This window comes from Falco punctatus (genome assembly GCF_963210335.1).
Source record: "Falco punctatus genome assembly, chromosome: 8".
NCBI classification, from domain to species: domain Eukaryota; kingdom Metazoa; phylum Chordata; class Aves; order Falconiformes; family Falconidae; genus Falco; species Falco punctatus.
In genome coordinates this window covers 51,429,666-51,447,106 of record NC_137588.1, presented here as the reverse complement: position 1 = coordinate 51,447,106, position 17,441 = coordinate 51,429,666, and the positions used below count along the sequence as shown (strand labels likewise).

General features: G+C 35.9%; 1 protein-coding gene across 2 annotated transcripts in view; it reads left to right on the top strand.

Moving 5' to 3' along the window:
* GABRG2 (gamma-aminobutyric acid type A receptor subunit gamma2) overlaps window positions 1–17,441 on the top strand; it is a 147,841-nt gene that overhangs the window by 117,077 nt on the left and 13,323 nt on the right. For both annotated transcript variants that reach the window (XM_080399981.1, XM_080399980.1), the window contains one exon: window positions 1–17,441. This exon is cut by the window's left edge and continues 25,536 nt beyond it; it is cut by the window's right edge and continues 13,323 nt beyond it. The gene's annotated coding sequence lies outside the window, so the exon portion shown is untranslated.

Below are 17,441 nucleotides of genomic sequence, written 5' to 3'. Positions count from 1 at the left end.
GTAAAGGTGTTTCTGGACTGCTGTAAAATGGTATCCTCTCTGAGGCGTTCTTTGTGAGGATGTAAGATTTGTTTATTTCTATGCTGCTTATTCAACATGATTTATTTAATAAAACTTTTGATCCAAATGACTAGCCAAATATTTCGAGTCTTGCAGTTATTTTCTAAATGAAAAGAATCTATTTCCAGTGTTTAAAAATGCAGTATCAAGTCCAACATAATTTCTTCTTTTTCTTTAGATAGCGCATAACAGAAAACAGTGCTGTTGCTATCCCAGTGCCATACCCGAGGGACTGTTAAAGACTGTGTAAGTGCTAGAGCTGCCAGAATAACATATGACGTGTTATTTTAATATCTCCCTTACTTGTCCTGTTTGTAAAAGAAATATTCGAGAATTTACAGGAGGCCCACAACTTTTTCTATAGGACCTTATCTTAACCTTCATAATTATCCCAATCATTAACTATTTCTGTCTTTAAACTCATCCTCTTATATGTTCCAAATGGGAAAAAAAAAAAGGTCATTGTGATGTCTGTTTGCCAGACTGCTAGGTTACAGCTGAGAAGCTTGGATTCTATTTTCAGGTGCAGTGGGATTCCCTGGAAGTCTAAGCAGATCTTGGTCCCAAAAGCTGCAGCATTGCTCGTGTGCTGTCAGGCTCTGAATGTCATCATAACTCTCCCAGTATTGCAAGGAAGTCAATGTAATAGCACTTATTTCCACCCAGGGTTCTCAGAAAGATCTGCACAAAGTAGCTACCTGCATAAACATTGTGGTTTAACCCTGGTCAGCAACGACACCCCCACCAGCCGCTGGTCGCTCCCCCTGCAATGAGATGAGGGGAGACAACTGGAAGGGTAAAAGTGAGAAAATCTGTGGGTTGTGATAAAGTCAGTTGAACAGGTAAAGCAAAAGCTGCACACACAAGCAAAGCAAAACAAGAATTTAATTCACTACAGCCCATCAGCAAGCAGGTGTTCAGCATCTACAGGACAGCCGAGCTCCATCACACTTTAATGGTTACTTGGGAAGACAAACACCATAACTCTGAACATCCCTCCCTTCTTTCTTCATCCCCCAGAGCTTTTATTGCTGAGTGTGACGTCCTACTGTCTGGAATATCCCTTCTGTCAGTTGGGGTCTGCTGTCCCAGCTGTATGCCCTCCCAATTTATCGTGCATCCCCCAACCTACTCACTAGTGGAGTGGGGTGAGCAGCAGCAAAGGCCTTGATGCTGTTTAAGCGCTGCTCAGCAATAACGAAAGCATCCCTGTGCTAGCAACACTGTTTTCAGAACAAATCCAAAACACAGCCCCATACTAGCTACTGTGAAGAAAACTGACTCTATCCCAGCCAAAAGCAGCACAATAATCCACACTATTTCTGATCCTTAAGGGGCAGTGGTGCCAGAACACAGTTTCAGCTGATAAGAAAGCAATTCACTAGGAGAAGCAACGCTGAGTATTCTACACTTCCTTAGCTGTTTTCTGAGAGTTTATAACAAAGCCATTGTGATTGTGAACAGATAATATCCCGACATGCTAGATGAATTTTGTGGCATTAAAAAATATCTCATGATTTAACAATATGCAAATGAGATATAGCTCTCAGATAGCAGTTATGACCTGAATTAGAATATTTGGGTGCTCATTGCTTATGGAAACAGTCACTTGCAAGTCCTTTTAGAAGGAGTATGGTATGCAAATCCACATTCGGACACATAAGTCACAGATAATTAATCTGATGCCAATTTTCTCTAACTGAACAGTTTTGGGGCAACTGAACTAGAGGCTTCGGCTGCCTAGGAGAAACCTGGTTACCAACAAGGCTACCAGTTGCAAACACATTATAAAATACTTTCAAACATCAAGTCAATGCATCTTTTCTCTCCTATTCTTCATCTGTCTGTAAAAAGAGTACTTTCTTACTCTGTAATTGGACCAAGGAGGAAGGAAATTCTGGAATCAATGCTCTTTCATACTGATCTTGTAATAGTTTTATACCTCTATTAATTACATTAGAATAACCTCAGAGATAATGTGCATTACAATCTGTGATAACATCTGTACACTAACCATTTATAATCCATATGGAAGCCAGAACAATGTAGATAAGCACAATTTCTCTCTAATTTGAAATTTATTATTACAAAGTTTGCTGACCTTCACAGTCATAAATCCTGTTTGGTCAGGACCATGCCTATTTTGTAATATATCTGTCACATGAAAACTCTGCTGTGCAGTTTGAGGCCATTTATATCCCAGCCCATTACTTCTCTAAATAATTTTTCAAATTTTACTCTGGAAAAATATAAGGTAGTCTTCTTTTCAAAACAAAATACCATTGAAAATACAGTTCCTCTTTGTAAAAGAGTAAGGATCTGTCTATATAAGTATATATAAACCACTTTTAATTAACACCCTAACAGAACTACTATCACTACCAGATAACGTACCTTTTCCTCCTCAGCTGCCCTATAGAGTGTAGTTTTGAGCTTGCAAGTTTTTTTTTTAATCTTCTGTGTACAAATAAAAGCTTCAGTCACTTTTCTAGCACCTTACACTAACACAACTTGAACGATAATGTTTATGTTATAATTTCTAGTTTAGCTTATACATCCATCATTCTTAGTTCTGTAATGGAATGGAGTTGGTCTAAATCTATGCCTTGCATAGCACCCATAGCCATCACAAGCTGGAAAGTAATCTTACTGTGAGTTTTACTTGTAAGACTCACCTGTTTTATAAGTAAATTCAAATGTTTCACAACCAAATAAAAAAAATAATAAAAACCATTCCCATTAAGAAAAGAACTAAAAGGGGATCATCTAATTTGAAGTGGATAAACCTGCCTGGAGATACTGCATACACAAGAAGATAACTTACAAACTTATTTAAACTTTTTGTCTTTAAAAGTCTTTCAGTAAATCTGGGTGCCAGTGCTACAGTAAGCACATTTTGATTTGACTGCAAAGCCAAATTCTCATTTTCTTAGTAATGGGACTCAACTTTGTCACTATAAAAATCTCTTTGGTGCTTACAGTTGTTTGCCTGCCTAAAGGAGTATTTTTCAGAGTAAACTTGTGTTCAAGATGATTACCAAAGAGGAAATGTTTTATAAAAATGTTTAAGTCCTCCTGCCCACCACATTTCATACTGACTTAAAATATATATATATATATCTGTGTAAAACTGATGGATGCCTCAAAATATTTTGATGTATACTTTTTTTTTGTTCTCATCTATCTGCACATTAACAATTATCTATAGAGCATGTACAGACAAGGCTGCATACTTCCAGCTGTGAGACTTCTTCAAGTTAATATTATTTCATAATGTGCACAGCAGAATAATATGGAGATAACTGTTGCTCACAGATTATGCTGTTCATAACAGGACAGGACAGTTCTTGCTGGTGCGTTTTCTTATCTATACATAGTTCACATTTTCAAATATACTTGCCGCTGTCAATGTTGTATCTCAGTCTTTGAGTACTTAGATGAGTCATTAGTCATTCCAGCCTACACTCCTACTTATTTGCAAGGCAGAGTTCACTTTATTCTCTGTCAAGAACTTCCAGATAAAAATATGTATCTACCATCAAAAGATAGAAAGTACGTACATTAAAAAATACAGTAAACTCTTAATTGGGAATCCAACTTCAAAAAGATACGATGTTGGAATCCGTATACTATTTATTAGCTTATGAAGTCAACTTCATTCAGTTCTGGGCTGCTTTTTATGTCAAGCAACTTACTTTACCATATGTAACAAGCTACCATAAAGGACACAGACCAGAAAAACAAAACAAAAAATTTACAGGATTTGCTATAGTCTCTTTCAAATCTAACAGCTATGAGATCTTTGCAACCATGCAAATGCAGATCGGTGAGTGAATCATAGTACATAGTACTGCTTAAAAAAAACCTGAAAGCGAAAACCAAATCATTACGGAGAGAACATTGCAAACTGTGGGCCTGGGAAAATAGCTAGTTTTATAAAATGCCTTGCACAGAGGTGAAATAAATATGTCAGTTAATCAGTTATGCTCCACTATTAATGATTTTAAGTATGCTCTTAGTATACTTCTGGGTTTGTATCAAAAACACAATTCATTAATCACTGGATCCAGTAATGTCAATACCACCTCAGTCAGTCCTCACACACAAATGGACACTTTGATTCCAGCGGATTACTTCTCCAGGCATTAAGAATGAACAGTGAGTATTTCATGCCCACCTGAATTGTGTCTTTGTGTGAGTTTTCTGATATATCTACCAAGGAAAAGCAAAACCAAAAAAAACCCACAGGCAACAATTGCTACAGCTTGAGACAGGAAAAAAAAAAAAAAAGTGCAATTAAACACATCCTAAGGGTTACCTGAAATGAAAACTAATTCTGCAGATAAACTGGAAACTGGGAACAGCAGTCTGTCTTGTAAAACGGAAATTTGGGCACCTAATTTCTTTTAATGGTTTTATTCTCCTTTGCTTGCTTATTCAAATATTCAGTATTGGCAGGCAGTGCACACCCGGCGCAGGTACACCTGATGCAGTACATGCTGGGAGCCCATGAGTGCCCGTTTTGCAGTCATTGCATCATAGAACAGCTGAGAATTATTCACAAACAGACAGTAAAACCAAATCAATATTGTAACATTCGGACATCTTCAAAAGAGAAAATACAGTTGTTCAGAAAACAAATAATAATAAACCCTAAAACCCACTCTCCTGCAGAAAGCTACTAATGTTTAAAACGCATTGCTGACTCTTTGAAGAGCCCCCAGCCATAATAAGCTACAGCTGTAGAGTTAAGCCACTAGCACTCCATCTGCATCTTGAAATTTCAATTTGTTTGGGAGCAAACATGGACAAGGGAGTTGAAAGGTCTAGTTTTAGATTTGTTCAGTTGAGGGGAATTGTGACAGACTAACACACAAGAGTGTTCCTTGAAAAACAAACTGTAGGCACCTACACAGAAGAGACAGTATTTAGAAGGTCTTAAGTCAATTTTCTCACGGTTGTGTGAGACACTGTACAAAAAGGTCATAAACTATGAATGTAGTGATGTTGTTAATATCCTGAATTAAATAGCCAGTCAAGCTTAGAGTTAAAGGAGAGCGACAAACACGTAATGCAGGTTTGCCTCTTAGGAAAGAGGTTATGGCTTAAAAATAGTACCTATACCTCCTCTGTTGCCCATTCTTATGGCTCTCCAGAATTATCCAAGACATCAAACTATGTATTTTTCAAAGACACACTGAAGAAATGAAGTCAATACTGATTCATGGCTGCTTCAGTTCATCTCAAGAGTACAAACTGAGCTGCCTGTGAATTAACTGCAATCCAAGCTACAGTATTTCTGAAGTAAAAAATGCAGAGCTTAGACATTGCTAAAAGAATATGCTGGAATACTATAGCAAGGAAAGAATTCTGGAAAATTAGGAAAGGCCTTTTTTATTGATTTCAAAGACAGGAATATGCTATTAATTACTTGGCAATATCTTATTGTGCACTGTGGACTAATAGGGCCAGCAAGTATTTAAATTTACCTATTTAAAGGAATTTTCATGGCACTAAATTTTCATCTTATGAAAGACAGTAACATGCTTTCAAAAATTTATTCATTGAAATATTATTACTTAAGACAGTGAATCTCAAAGTAGAATGAATCTCAGATTAGCAGGTGCTGATATGCGGTCTCAGATTGGCACTTAAACACTCATCAGAATGTGACTGCTTTCATGAGCTGAATTTTTGCAATGAATAACAGATATTTATAGATACCGAGCTATATTTGCCAGCTTAGGAGGCAGGAACCAGCAGGGGGTAAATACAGCAACAGTAATAGCAGTGGTAACAAAATATATATTGGACGAAGTGCCAGTCATTCTGTTAGAACTGTGTTCAATGTGAATGCGTGGCTCCCTTCTCAAAAGCAACACAGGTATTCAAACATTAACCAAATAAATTTCCTGACAGTAATTCCATTGAGTTAAGAATCCGGCCTTGTGCTTTTGAATTTGAACAGTTTCATAAAACTACCAAGATCTGTATTCCTCACTCTATGTACAACTTGGCCTTTTTCTACATTGTTCTAGTGCCTATGTCTGAAGCATCAAGTTTTTCCTTTAGGTTGCAAAAAAATTTCTACCTATAGTTGACTCTGCAAGGCAGTGTTTCAGTGAACCACTGTTCACTCATAACCTTTTATTCATTTCTGCACTGTAACTCTTGTCCTCAACAACTTGCTATAAACTTGGGGCATATTCAGTATATCAGTTGCTGGGCTCAAAACCTACCGACAAGCACACCGACATAGATTGCATTAGGGTTTGTTGTAACTAGTAGGTGAAGAAAGGTGATTTTTTTCTGGTGGCCTAAAATGAAATCTGAATAACTGGCAATCATCTTTCTTGAAAAAGTCGATCAGTGTCTAACACATTTTGCATACTCACAAAGGCTTTTGAACCATTACCTTTTCTGTAGACACTGTACCTGGTTTTCGGCAGGTACAAGATGATAGCTAAAATTTCTGCCTTCTCATACTTGTAGAGCTTCAGAAAGAAACCAGCTCTCCCTACCTTCCTGATGCTATATGCTAAATGTTACAGTAAGAATACATATTTAAACTTAGGCAGATACCTTTACATCTCTCCTTTATAAGCATATTCACTGCATTGGGGTGGTTTTTTTTTTAATAGTAATATTTTTTTTAAATCATCTTTTTGGGTGGAAAAGAATTTTAAGCTAAAATATAGAAAAAACACTCATGACAAAAACCAGAAAGTTAATCAGAAATACATCAGTTAAACCAACAGTTGTAACAGGCAGGATTTTTTTGTGTAAGAAAGTTTAAATGAGCGTGTATACATAGCTCTGTATGACAGCTGCATTTTTGTGTATACCATTAACAGTTATTTTTCTTGCAGAGTTCAAAAGAATAATTATGTCACTTAAAGGTAATGGTAAATCCTTCAAATATGACAGATTTTTCCCAAACCAAATCATATATTGAATTTTTTATATATTAAATCATTAAAGAATTCCTGCATTATTCTCTCCTATCTTGCCTCCTGCAGGCCTGAAATGTTCTTTCGGGCATACTTATGTTTCAAAAACTCTGCTTTCAGTTCTTCCCAGGGCTCCACACAGCTGAGGCTTTTTGATCACAGTCTGCACAGAGACAGCTGAAGAACCCAGACAGGACCTAGATTCAGAATCATTACAAGTAGACAGCAACATAACTATAGAAAACACATGTAAGTGATACTGTGGACTTTACAATTCAAATCCTGCTGGCAGAACTGGATTAAAAGTTTTCAGCAGTGCCTTGCTCCTTGCTTTTCCTGCTGCTGCTAAGAGAATCAGTAAGCAGTGCCCACTGCTCCTGATGCCACGTGGGCAGCTGCTGGGAGAAGCCACCCTCCAGCAGCAAGCAGCAGCTCTGGGTCTGGCTATGATCTGCACCTGCAGCAGCACCGGGAGTTGAACAGGAGCTGGACACTGGATGTTTGGGCAGGCTGTACTGCTAGAAAGGTCAGGTTCATTCTACATAGGCAAAGTCAGGTGGAAAGCCATCATCCCCTCTGGCACACTGCCACTCAGTAGCCACTGCCTTTGTCTAACCCTTTCTTTTTTAAAATCTTATGCTAGAAGCTGAGCTAGAGGTATATACTTTGAGAGGTCAGAGAATTCAGTTTGCAAAGGGCTGTGCACTCTACCTGCATGATTAAAGCTGAAAGGGCCATGTGATTATATTTTGTGTACTCACTAAAATCTCTAGAAGCCATCATTCCCAGTAAGTGAAGCAACAAAGTGACTCTCTAGCCTCATGACAGTATGACTTCGTTTAACATTATCTTGTTTTGTATTGTTTGTTAGTTACACTACCATTCTTTTCCTTTTCATTGGATGACTACGAGACTTACCTTTTCCCTAAATTCATAGCAGCTTTTGAAAAATTTTCTGTGAGAGGAGTTAAACGGTCCATTTTTTTCCCAATTATTTTCAGTAAATTCCTGCTGTTGCAACATTAAATAAAATTTGGTATTAATGAATTCTGTCTGTAGGTGGCCGATTGCATTTGGTATCACATTTAAAAAGTCAAAAGCAAACATGTCTCTCCTTTAACCTCTCACCATCTTTTTCTTCTCTAATCAACATATAAGTGATTGTTTCATTATAAAGCAAGCATCTAAAGCACTAATTGTTTCTCAGGCTGCTGAAGTTACTATAGCTTTTTTTTTTATTGCAAATAGTCAAACACATAGATTTTTTTTTTTTCCCCCCTTCCACTCCCCAGAAAAGTAAAAATATGATAGTCTGATAACTCTTCTGGAAGAGTGAATACAAGGTTTTGGAAGGCTCTTCAGCTATATGCAGTAACACCAAAACAGAACAGCTGAAGACCTCACAGTATAGCTGTCTCTTGGCAGTAATCATTTATTCCAGCTGAATGCTAACAGCAATCATTTACTCTAACTGAATGCTAACAATCCTTTCTTGAGACACAATGCCATTATCCTTCTACCTATTGCCTGCAGCAAAGTCAATACAGTGCTTCTAAAAATAATAATGATAATAATAAACCTTTCTTTTTTAAAAAATTACATGCTGCAAGCTAGTTTAAAGTTGTACATTTTCAGAGGTCAGGGAATGTGGTATGTGAAGGGCTATGTACTCACACTCACATGTTTCTGTTCTGCAAGCTACTGAGCCTGTCAATAACCCTGAATTCATCTCAGTGGCCTGTGTCACTGACAAAACCCAGAGCTTTACTACATTACTACTTTCTGTAAGTCTGCTGCTGCACTAAGACATAACCATGCCATTGCCTTTTACCGCATACTCTGGTTATTGTGGGAAGATCTACTCTTGATGACAAGACTGCTATAAGCTGCACCAGTCTCACTGTCCAGTTGATGGGGAATGAAGAGCTCAAAGCTGAAATATATGTCAGCTATACCAACACACCAGAGTTTGTTTTGGTTTCATTTACTTTTTTTTTTTAATACATCTTACAGATAGAAATTTTCAGATATGAATTTCCAATTGTTAAGCACGAAGTTCACCAGAATAAACACATGAACTTCTCATGACTGTATCCCTCTCACAGAGCATATTCTCAGTTTAAATGATGTAGTTCATTACTCATTTTTAATCTGAGATATTTCTGTCAATTCAGGAAATAAAGATATTAATGAAATATCTGTTAGTCACCACCATTACCCAAGAAGATTTGCATTACAGCTGTACTGTAGAAAGAGTCAAACAGACCAATGAAGAAGCAAAGAAATCCTCTTGCATGACTAAAGTAGGATTTTACGTAACTGGTGAAGAAGCAGTTTGCCCAGCTTCCAGTCTGAGTCACAGGTGCTCTTGTGCAGGTATAATATATACAACAAGACCACCTATACGTCCTGGTGCATTACGAATGACCCTTAACTGGCTGACTTATTTAGCAGGTGGAACAGGTTTTTTTTCTGTCAGAAACAAGCATTGTGCTGTGCCCTGCCCCGGCCTAAAGCTTAAGCAAAGTTTAGCTTCTATTTGCTGTACCAATTAATCTATTCCTGCTGTTGTCAGCTATAAATTTAAATCACGTTCTGTATTACATAAGGGAGAAATAAATTTGTTCTTATGCCTTTCAAAAATACAGTATGTTCTACACTGGGGTGGTGAATAGCTCATTGCCTAGTTAACCATCCATGAACATTGATATTTGTCAGCATTCTAGGCAGTCAGGCATGCCCAATTCAGGGCTGTTCAGAAAAGATTTGGAATAATATTAAGCAAATAAATGCAGCACTTCATAAAACATTAATGATTGTCATAAGCAACAGGAAACTATCACATAGAACAAAACAATGGGTTTAAAATGCTCCTAGAGACAGTTACAATAGCAGTTTTGTTTGCAAACTAAGTATGCTTTGGAGATTTATCTTACAATAGTCAACAAAGTAAAAGGTTTGACTGGTGGCCAAGTTGAGGCAGCCTTTTTTCAAGCTCTGTCTGACTGTGAGCCCTGTAGGAAATAGCCTGCTTCATGGATGAGCACCTACTTGCAGGGGTTTTCCCTATAAACATTACCAATCAATAACAGAAATAACAGGTTCATAGTCACAGATCAAGGTAAACAGATTTGATGGTATATTCTAATTTGAGAAGAAATAATGGCATTTTCCGCTCCTTTTTGCTCGTTAAAGTTAGTTAACAAAGGAACTTTTATTAAACTATAGCTTCATTTGCAATATCAGTTTAAAATCAGTTTCTTGGGAAGGGAGAAAAAGAGACCAGTTTAAAAAAAAAAAGCTATATCAGGTTACTGCAAAAAACAACATAACATTATTATTAGTAAGCATACTTTTAATTTTATTTGTTGATGACAAATCTTACGATAATGATAAGGAATATGCAGAAGATGTGTAATTCCTTCCCAATGGACTTTATAATCTAAATTAAACAGATAATGGAGCTAAGATTTCTAATGGAGTAACTAAAAATCCCCAAATGAGTAGGACTGATACAATCAACTAAACACTAATGCTGCTCAGCATCTAATATGAACTGGTGGAGCATCCAGAAGGAAGGTTCTTTCAGACCTTTCAGACTTTCAGAAAAGGCGATAAAGAAGTAAAAATTCCCAGTAACTTACTTTATGAAGAACTAATTCTGCCATAAAAAACAGATAAGATACAGAGAACTTGTGAGGCAATAGATCTGCCAAGTAGAAAAAAAAAAAAAAAATGTTAGGGGGAAATAATACAAGAAATGTAGCTGGGAGTGCATTTTAATGTGCTTTTCAGCATAAAGTGATGGGTAAGGCTGTGGCAACAGATTAGCAGAAGAAAGTGGAATGACAATGGATTTAGACATGTGTTAAAGGTGCTAACCTGGATTTGTGTTCTAGCCCTACTCCAAAATTTCTTAGCCTTGAGCCACTCCCCACCTCCTCCTGCTTTGTTCTAGAAACAAAGGCTGGTTTTCTTCCCTACCCACAGGTTCCCATTGAGAACTAATGCTTTATTTTGTACTTTCCCCATTGAAAAGTAATGCTTCTTTTAGATTCTTGAACTCTCCGGTAACATGCATTTAATAAGTAAAAAAATCTTGGGAATGGTTTCACAAGTGCAGCCAGTTTTCATTTCCATCACAATATTATTATTTAAGAGGAAAAAACCCACAAACCTACACAGATGCCACTTTTATTTCATGGCAAGTTTCTCACTGTTCCTCATTCTCTGACAATTAATAGACATACTCTGTGATAAATCACTACAAGAAAATTAACTGCTTTTCATTGGTTACAACATTTGCATCTGAAAGGGAGTTAGGTGTTTCTGTGTAAAGAAGGTAAGAATTTGACATGGAAAGCTTGTTCCCTACTGAATGTTTTCCAGTTGGAGGAAGGAGTTCTACACAACTTACATTTGAAGCAATGAGAAAAGCATGTTTCTTTTTAAATTCAGGTATCATCTTTAACTCTTGTGCAAAGCTGCATAACAGACAACTGGAAACCAAACAGTTTAGACTGTAGACAAATACGGTAAGAGGGCCACTAGAAGCAGGACGTTATTCTCAAGAGCAGGTGGTGGTGTTCCTCTATGTCTAAGAGCATTACCATCAGGAAGCAGTCCATGCCATAGAGTTGCATAATACCTTTATGAATTCAGGCACCTTCCTCTATGCTCCTTATTATAAATTGTTAAAAACCATGAGTCATTTCCTCATCAATATTCATTTGTCAAGCACAGTGTCCTATTTACTTCATTATATCTGGTAACTAAGGATCTAAATGGTCAATAGGTGAGAAAGACGTATGGTGAGTTGATAAACTAGGTCTGTCCTGTTCATATGGATATCACCAGGCTGACAGGCTACATTTCATATATGCTGCTTTTTTTAGGTCCTTATGTTTATTTACCATGAGGCTAATTCAGTATGCATACAAATTAATAAGCATGACTTTTTCAAGGTCAGTAGGTTTCAGAATATGGCCTAAATGCTCAACTTCTTGTCATTGTTTTTCCTATTAAAATCAGAGCTTAAATAGAAGCTTACCATTTCAGACACTTGAGTCATGACCAATTTCATTCCCCTCAAGGGTGGATCATCCACTTTTCCCATTGGCTAACACTGACTCATTCTGTGCTTCTGTTTCTACTTTTTTTCCTCCTTAAAAACAGTAACTGAATGTGAATATTGTTTAGGTGGAGGTTTTTAACTCCAAGAATATCTCCTCATGAAGCTACACATCTCATTTCTATGCGGATTTTTTTTTTTTTTTGCTTTAATTTTTTGTACTTGCTTTTATGGTTTAAATTTAAGCCACTAAGTACTCAAATATTTTTCCTCCCTACAGCTTATTTCTATGATAACATCTAGCTTACCTATGGTTCTGGTCACTAACACAATAAATGTTTTGCCTAACAAAGACAAAATTTGGTCCGGTGTTTCTTGGCTATCTTAGATTTGTTGCAAACACTTGCAGTACCCTCTCCTCTGCTGCATAAGCACACTCTCCAGGATCTAAATAATTTACATCAGTGTTGGTAATTTTTTTTATTACTCATTGTTAGTTCCCCCTTAAAGAAATATTTGTGTTTCTTGTTTTAAAGTGGTTGCAAGACAAGCATTGGTTTCTCAGTGTGAGTACTAAAAGTTCAGTACAAAGCATTTCTAGCTTGGGTTTATTTGATTTGTTAAATAAACTGTTAAATAACAAATAAATACATTTTTTGTTAAATAAAAAAAAATATTAGATTAGTTGATATCTAGTCGATAAATCCTTTCAAATCAGGTATGATATCTTGCAGCATGAATTACTTTTACAGCTAGTGCAAGGTTACTCATTCTCATTTTGTTTAGCTTCTGGGATCTCAGGCAAACATCTTGTTAATGTCATTTAATTTTCTTATTCCGTGAAAACCGATTCTAATACTAAAACTCACGTATTTTGGTGGTATAGTCTATTGTGACTTTTTTAGACAGATAACTGATTAGAATTTATCTGAGGGGGTTGGAAATCAATTTTGCAAGAAATAAGAGGGGGTGTTTGTCTGTTGGGTTTTTTTGTTTGTTTGTTTGTTGTTGTTGTTGTTTGTTTGTGGTGTTTTTTTTAACAATTTGATGAAGGAAAACCAAAGGAAAATCAACAAAAAGGATGAGAAAACATTATCCAGTGCAGTACACAATCTATATGAGCAGTTAAGGCGCAAGTAGTTAGCCAGAAGAAATAGGAATAGAGAAAAGTTTATTCAACACTGCAAAAGAGACAAAGCTCAGCAGTAATTATGTAAAATATAATGCAAAACTAGTCATGCAGTAGCCATTGTACCATAATGAACTCCAACCAAGGGCTTCTGTAGCTTTTTTAAATTGGAAGTTGAATTTTAAAATCATTATGTACCTCATATTATGTACAAAGTAGATTCCTGTTATTTTTTCTCACATAAAATTAATGGACACATGGAAAGTAATTAAGAAACTGTCTACTGAAGACCATAAATCTATAAAATTAGGACATGCATACCACATGCCAGACACTCAGCTGCCAGAAAGTAGTGCAGATGCATGGAAGAGAGCTCAACTACATTTTCATCAGCGAAAAATCAGCACTAAAATATTAATTGAAAAGGTTGCACAGGAAATAGAGGGAAAATTCCCAGCTAACAACTATTCTTTCTGCAAAAGAAATCTATTTTCCCTCATTTCCCCAACTTAATACAGTTGGCTGGATAAGTCTCATAAGATGAGCAGTATCCTCCCTAAATGCATGATAGTATGCAGGAAAGAGGGCCCACTTTTTTTGTGCAAAGCAATATTAAACAACAAGGAATCTTCTAACCATACTCTCCACCAAAAAAAACAGCCAAACCATGGAAAAATATCTTTTCAACTGCTTGCAAGCAAAAAAAACAACACACTAGCTTTCATTAAAAATAATGTTCTCTAGAAACTCTTTGGAAAAAACTAAAACTTTACTCTCCATTTTGTACAGAAGCAACTTCTCTCCATCATTTCCTTTTCTTACTGCTTCTACTCACAGGTCCCTTGGAATTAATAAATGTTACCTACCCAAGGTGCATCTTAATTTGACTCCAACTATTCTGAGTGAGAGATATGGAATGCCATATCTTAATAAATGGTTTGTCAGATCAAAGCTACATCCACAAAATCTTACAAATCTATCTTTGGAAAGTCTCAGTAGGTTCTGCAACATGCCTCTGGCAATAATTATTTATTTTCCACCACATTTTTTAGTCCATTAAATGTATTTTGGGTCAAAACTTTTTAAAAAGGTTTGCTGAATACAATCATTTCTAGGTATCTCCCCAGACCTCTTCCTCCTGGCTTATTTCAGATAAATTAGCTTTGCATTTGCCTGTGACCTGTCTGAGTTTTCCTGCAAGTTTTCTACCTAAAAAGTAGAGTTGTCAAAAAATAGTGGCGCGCCACTGGTGGTGTTTAGCCTACCACTCTACAACTCACTGCCTCTGCAGTATTTGCTCCTGTTCAAAACTGAAAATTTTCCATCTTGCTCATATATTGTTTGATCACTTCTACTTGGGGCATGCACATTATTCCAGTGAAGACATACAGACACCAGAGTGGCAATTGCATAAATATTATTCAGGCAGTAGAAATCCAAAATGTGGAACCCATAGCAATGTAAAAAGTTACTGCTGGAGCACAGTGAAAAGGGCAAATACCTTGAGGACAGGGACACAAAGTGGAAGAGAACATACAGTTACTTGTAGATGCAATGAAATACACAGGTCAAAAAAAAAAAACAAAAGTCAAAGACAAAGTTACAGTGGCCTGAACTTATTCTTACACGTTCTTGAAATAGGTAAAGCTAGAAGGCATATGCACATCATGCAGTGAGAATCACATGCTAAGGCTAGAATGCGTCACTGCTATCAAACAGTATTAACTGCTTAGACTTTTAAGTATGTAGTGCTGTTAGCACTGGCATGAAAAGTTCTGTTTTTTCAATAACTGCTATTTTGTGACTAACTGTGTTTTCAAAATTAAATTGTTCTAATGCAGCAGTGGGAGTGCACTCTTGATTACATGTCCACACATTATGGAGATCGCACCCATGGCAGGTTTGATTACCATTTGTACCAAGGTTTATCAGTCAGCATTTCCTATGCTTCATTGTTTTAACTAGCAAAGATATTTTAAAAAAATAAATCATCCTTTAATACCTCTTCTTTCATACTCAGTATGTCTGATAATACAGATAATCATAGGTATACTCGATATAATTTATATAGGCATTACCTCCTTCAGAAGCAAGGGTGAAAAGGATCCTAGACCATGAGCAGCTGACAAAGCTCCTAGACTCTCAGTGCTGCCCTCACTGTAAGTGATTTACTACTATGAACCTCTGCTAAAGTTATCACCCTTTTAATGAACAACTTTCTTGCCTGTAAAATAGCAACAAACCTCACTTTCAATCAGGATAATAGTTAAAGTTTAATTTTGGATCTTATAAGCACACACCTTATAGGTTATTTTTCTAGTCATATAGTTGATTTTTCCCAGAATTATTTTTATGTTAATTGTGATACATATCATCTTGAATTTCCTATTAAAAAAGTGCAGATTTTTTTTAAAAAGGTAATGATTACAAATTTATAGATCTACAAGTAATTAATTACAATTACAATTTAGGATCAAACACTTCCCAAGCATAAATCATAAAAGTCTCTGAACAAACTCATTTTCATCATGTCATATTCCCACTAGTAGTATGTAAGTGTGGTAACAGCTGCCATTACCCCAATCCTGCCTACAATGTTATAAAAAGGAAGTACCAGAAATTAAGTTTTCTAACTTAGTTACCAACTTCCCAAATATTCATATTTATCTCTGAAATCTTTCATTCTTCTTAAAGTTGTTATAATTGATTCTGCTCCTGCTATGCTTATCACAACACAGCAAGTTCCAGAGGAAGAATTTTTAATACCTATCAAGAGATCATATTTTCATCGCTTATTTTACAGTTCAAGCATACTTTCATTTATGGCTGACCAGTTGAACTGGAAAAAGACCAAGGAAAAGGATTGCTAACTCCTCTCTTCCTGTCCAGTGTCAGAGTAATTAAGGAAGTCTAATTCACCACAGTATAATCAATTAAATATCTTCCAACGACCAAAATTTTTCCAATTTTTTTTTTTTACTTCAAGCAATTACAATTAGTCTTTCTTAAAAAAAAGTGGATTATTTTTCTCAGCAACTTAAAACAAACTCTGTCTAAAACATGCCAAATCCTCAAACTCTGGAGCTCAATTTTTGGAGGATACAACAATAAAAGTTATGCATTTGTAAAGATGACAAAAAATGATGGGACCCAAATTAGAAGCATACAAAAATAAGGACCTGCAAAAATAGAGAACATTGTTTAAATGTCTGGCTCAATCCTTTCAGGCTGATCAATAGCAGATTCATTAAAAACTAAAGATTTGTCTCTTGGACAATGGAGGTAGACTTCATTCTAAAAAAAATTACTGTGGTACCATTTCAAACATAAAAGGTATTTAAGGGGAACTGCTCTGTATTGCCTTTCATATTTAAAATTATTCCACTTTTACATACAAGTGATGTATAGCTTTTGTCAGTGTAGGGGAACAGAGGTCACAAATCTAGGTACTAGTAAGCTTTTCTTTCTTCCTCTTCAATTGCCATTTTCTGCTTAGAGCTACATGACTTTAGCAAACAATGTTTGTAAAAACATTGTCAAACCATTTACAATAACAAATAGACCTTCATTTTTTTCTTGTTAATATGTCTTTATTTTCCCTCTAGAAACAATGGCACTGTGCATACAATCTGATATATTCTACATAAATCAGACTACCGAAAAATTATACTTAAAATTAAACAGAATGCAATAGCTTCCCCATTAAGCTTAACCTTCCTAGTGTCCAATAGAAATAGTTTTCATTACTTAATAACCAAATGAAAACAATTTTGGTGTATGCTATCATGAAAATGTTATATACTTACACGCTGAAATTTTAGAAAGAGAAGCTTGAATAAGCAAATAAAATTTACCTGCACCAAAGCATGTTTTTTCCCTGAATACAAATTTGGTCTTCATTTAAAATCTGTCACTTCTTATTGGGATAAATGGCACTTTTCTTTTGCTTTTAATTTTTCTAATATCCAATTTCTTCCTGAATGTTCTTTTAATCCAATATATTATTTAGTTACATCTTATTAGCAGATAATTTTGCACTGCAGTTTGATGCACCTTAAAACTCTAACTTGTATGTTTTGGATTGATTGTTTCTCAGATAGTGACATTTTCATTAAGTTTGCAAATAGTGCGAAGTATTATATAGGCCTGTGAGCTGCAGAGTCCAAAATAAATTCAGCACTTTCTCTGATTTATCTTTCAGCCCTTCTTTTTTACCTCTCACAGATAACTT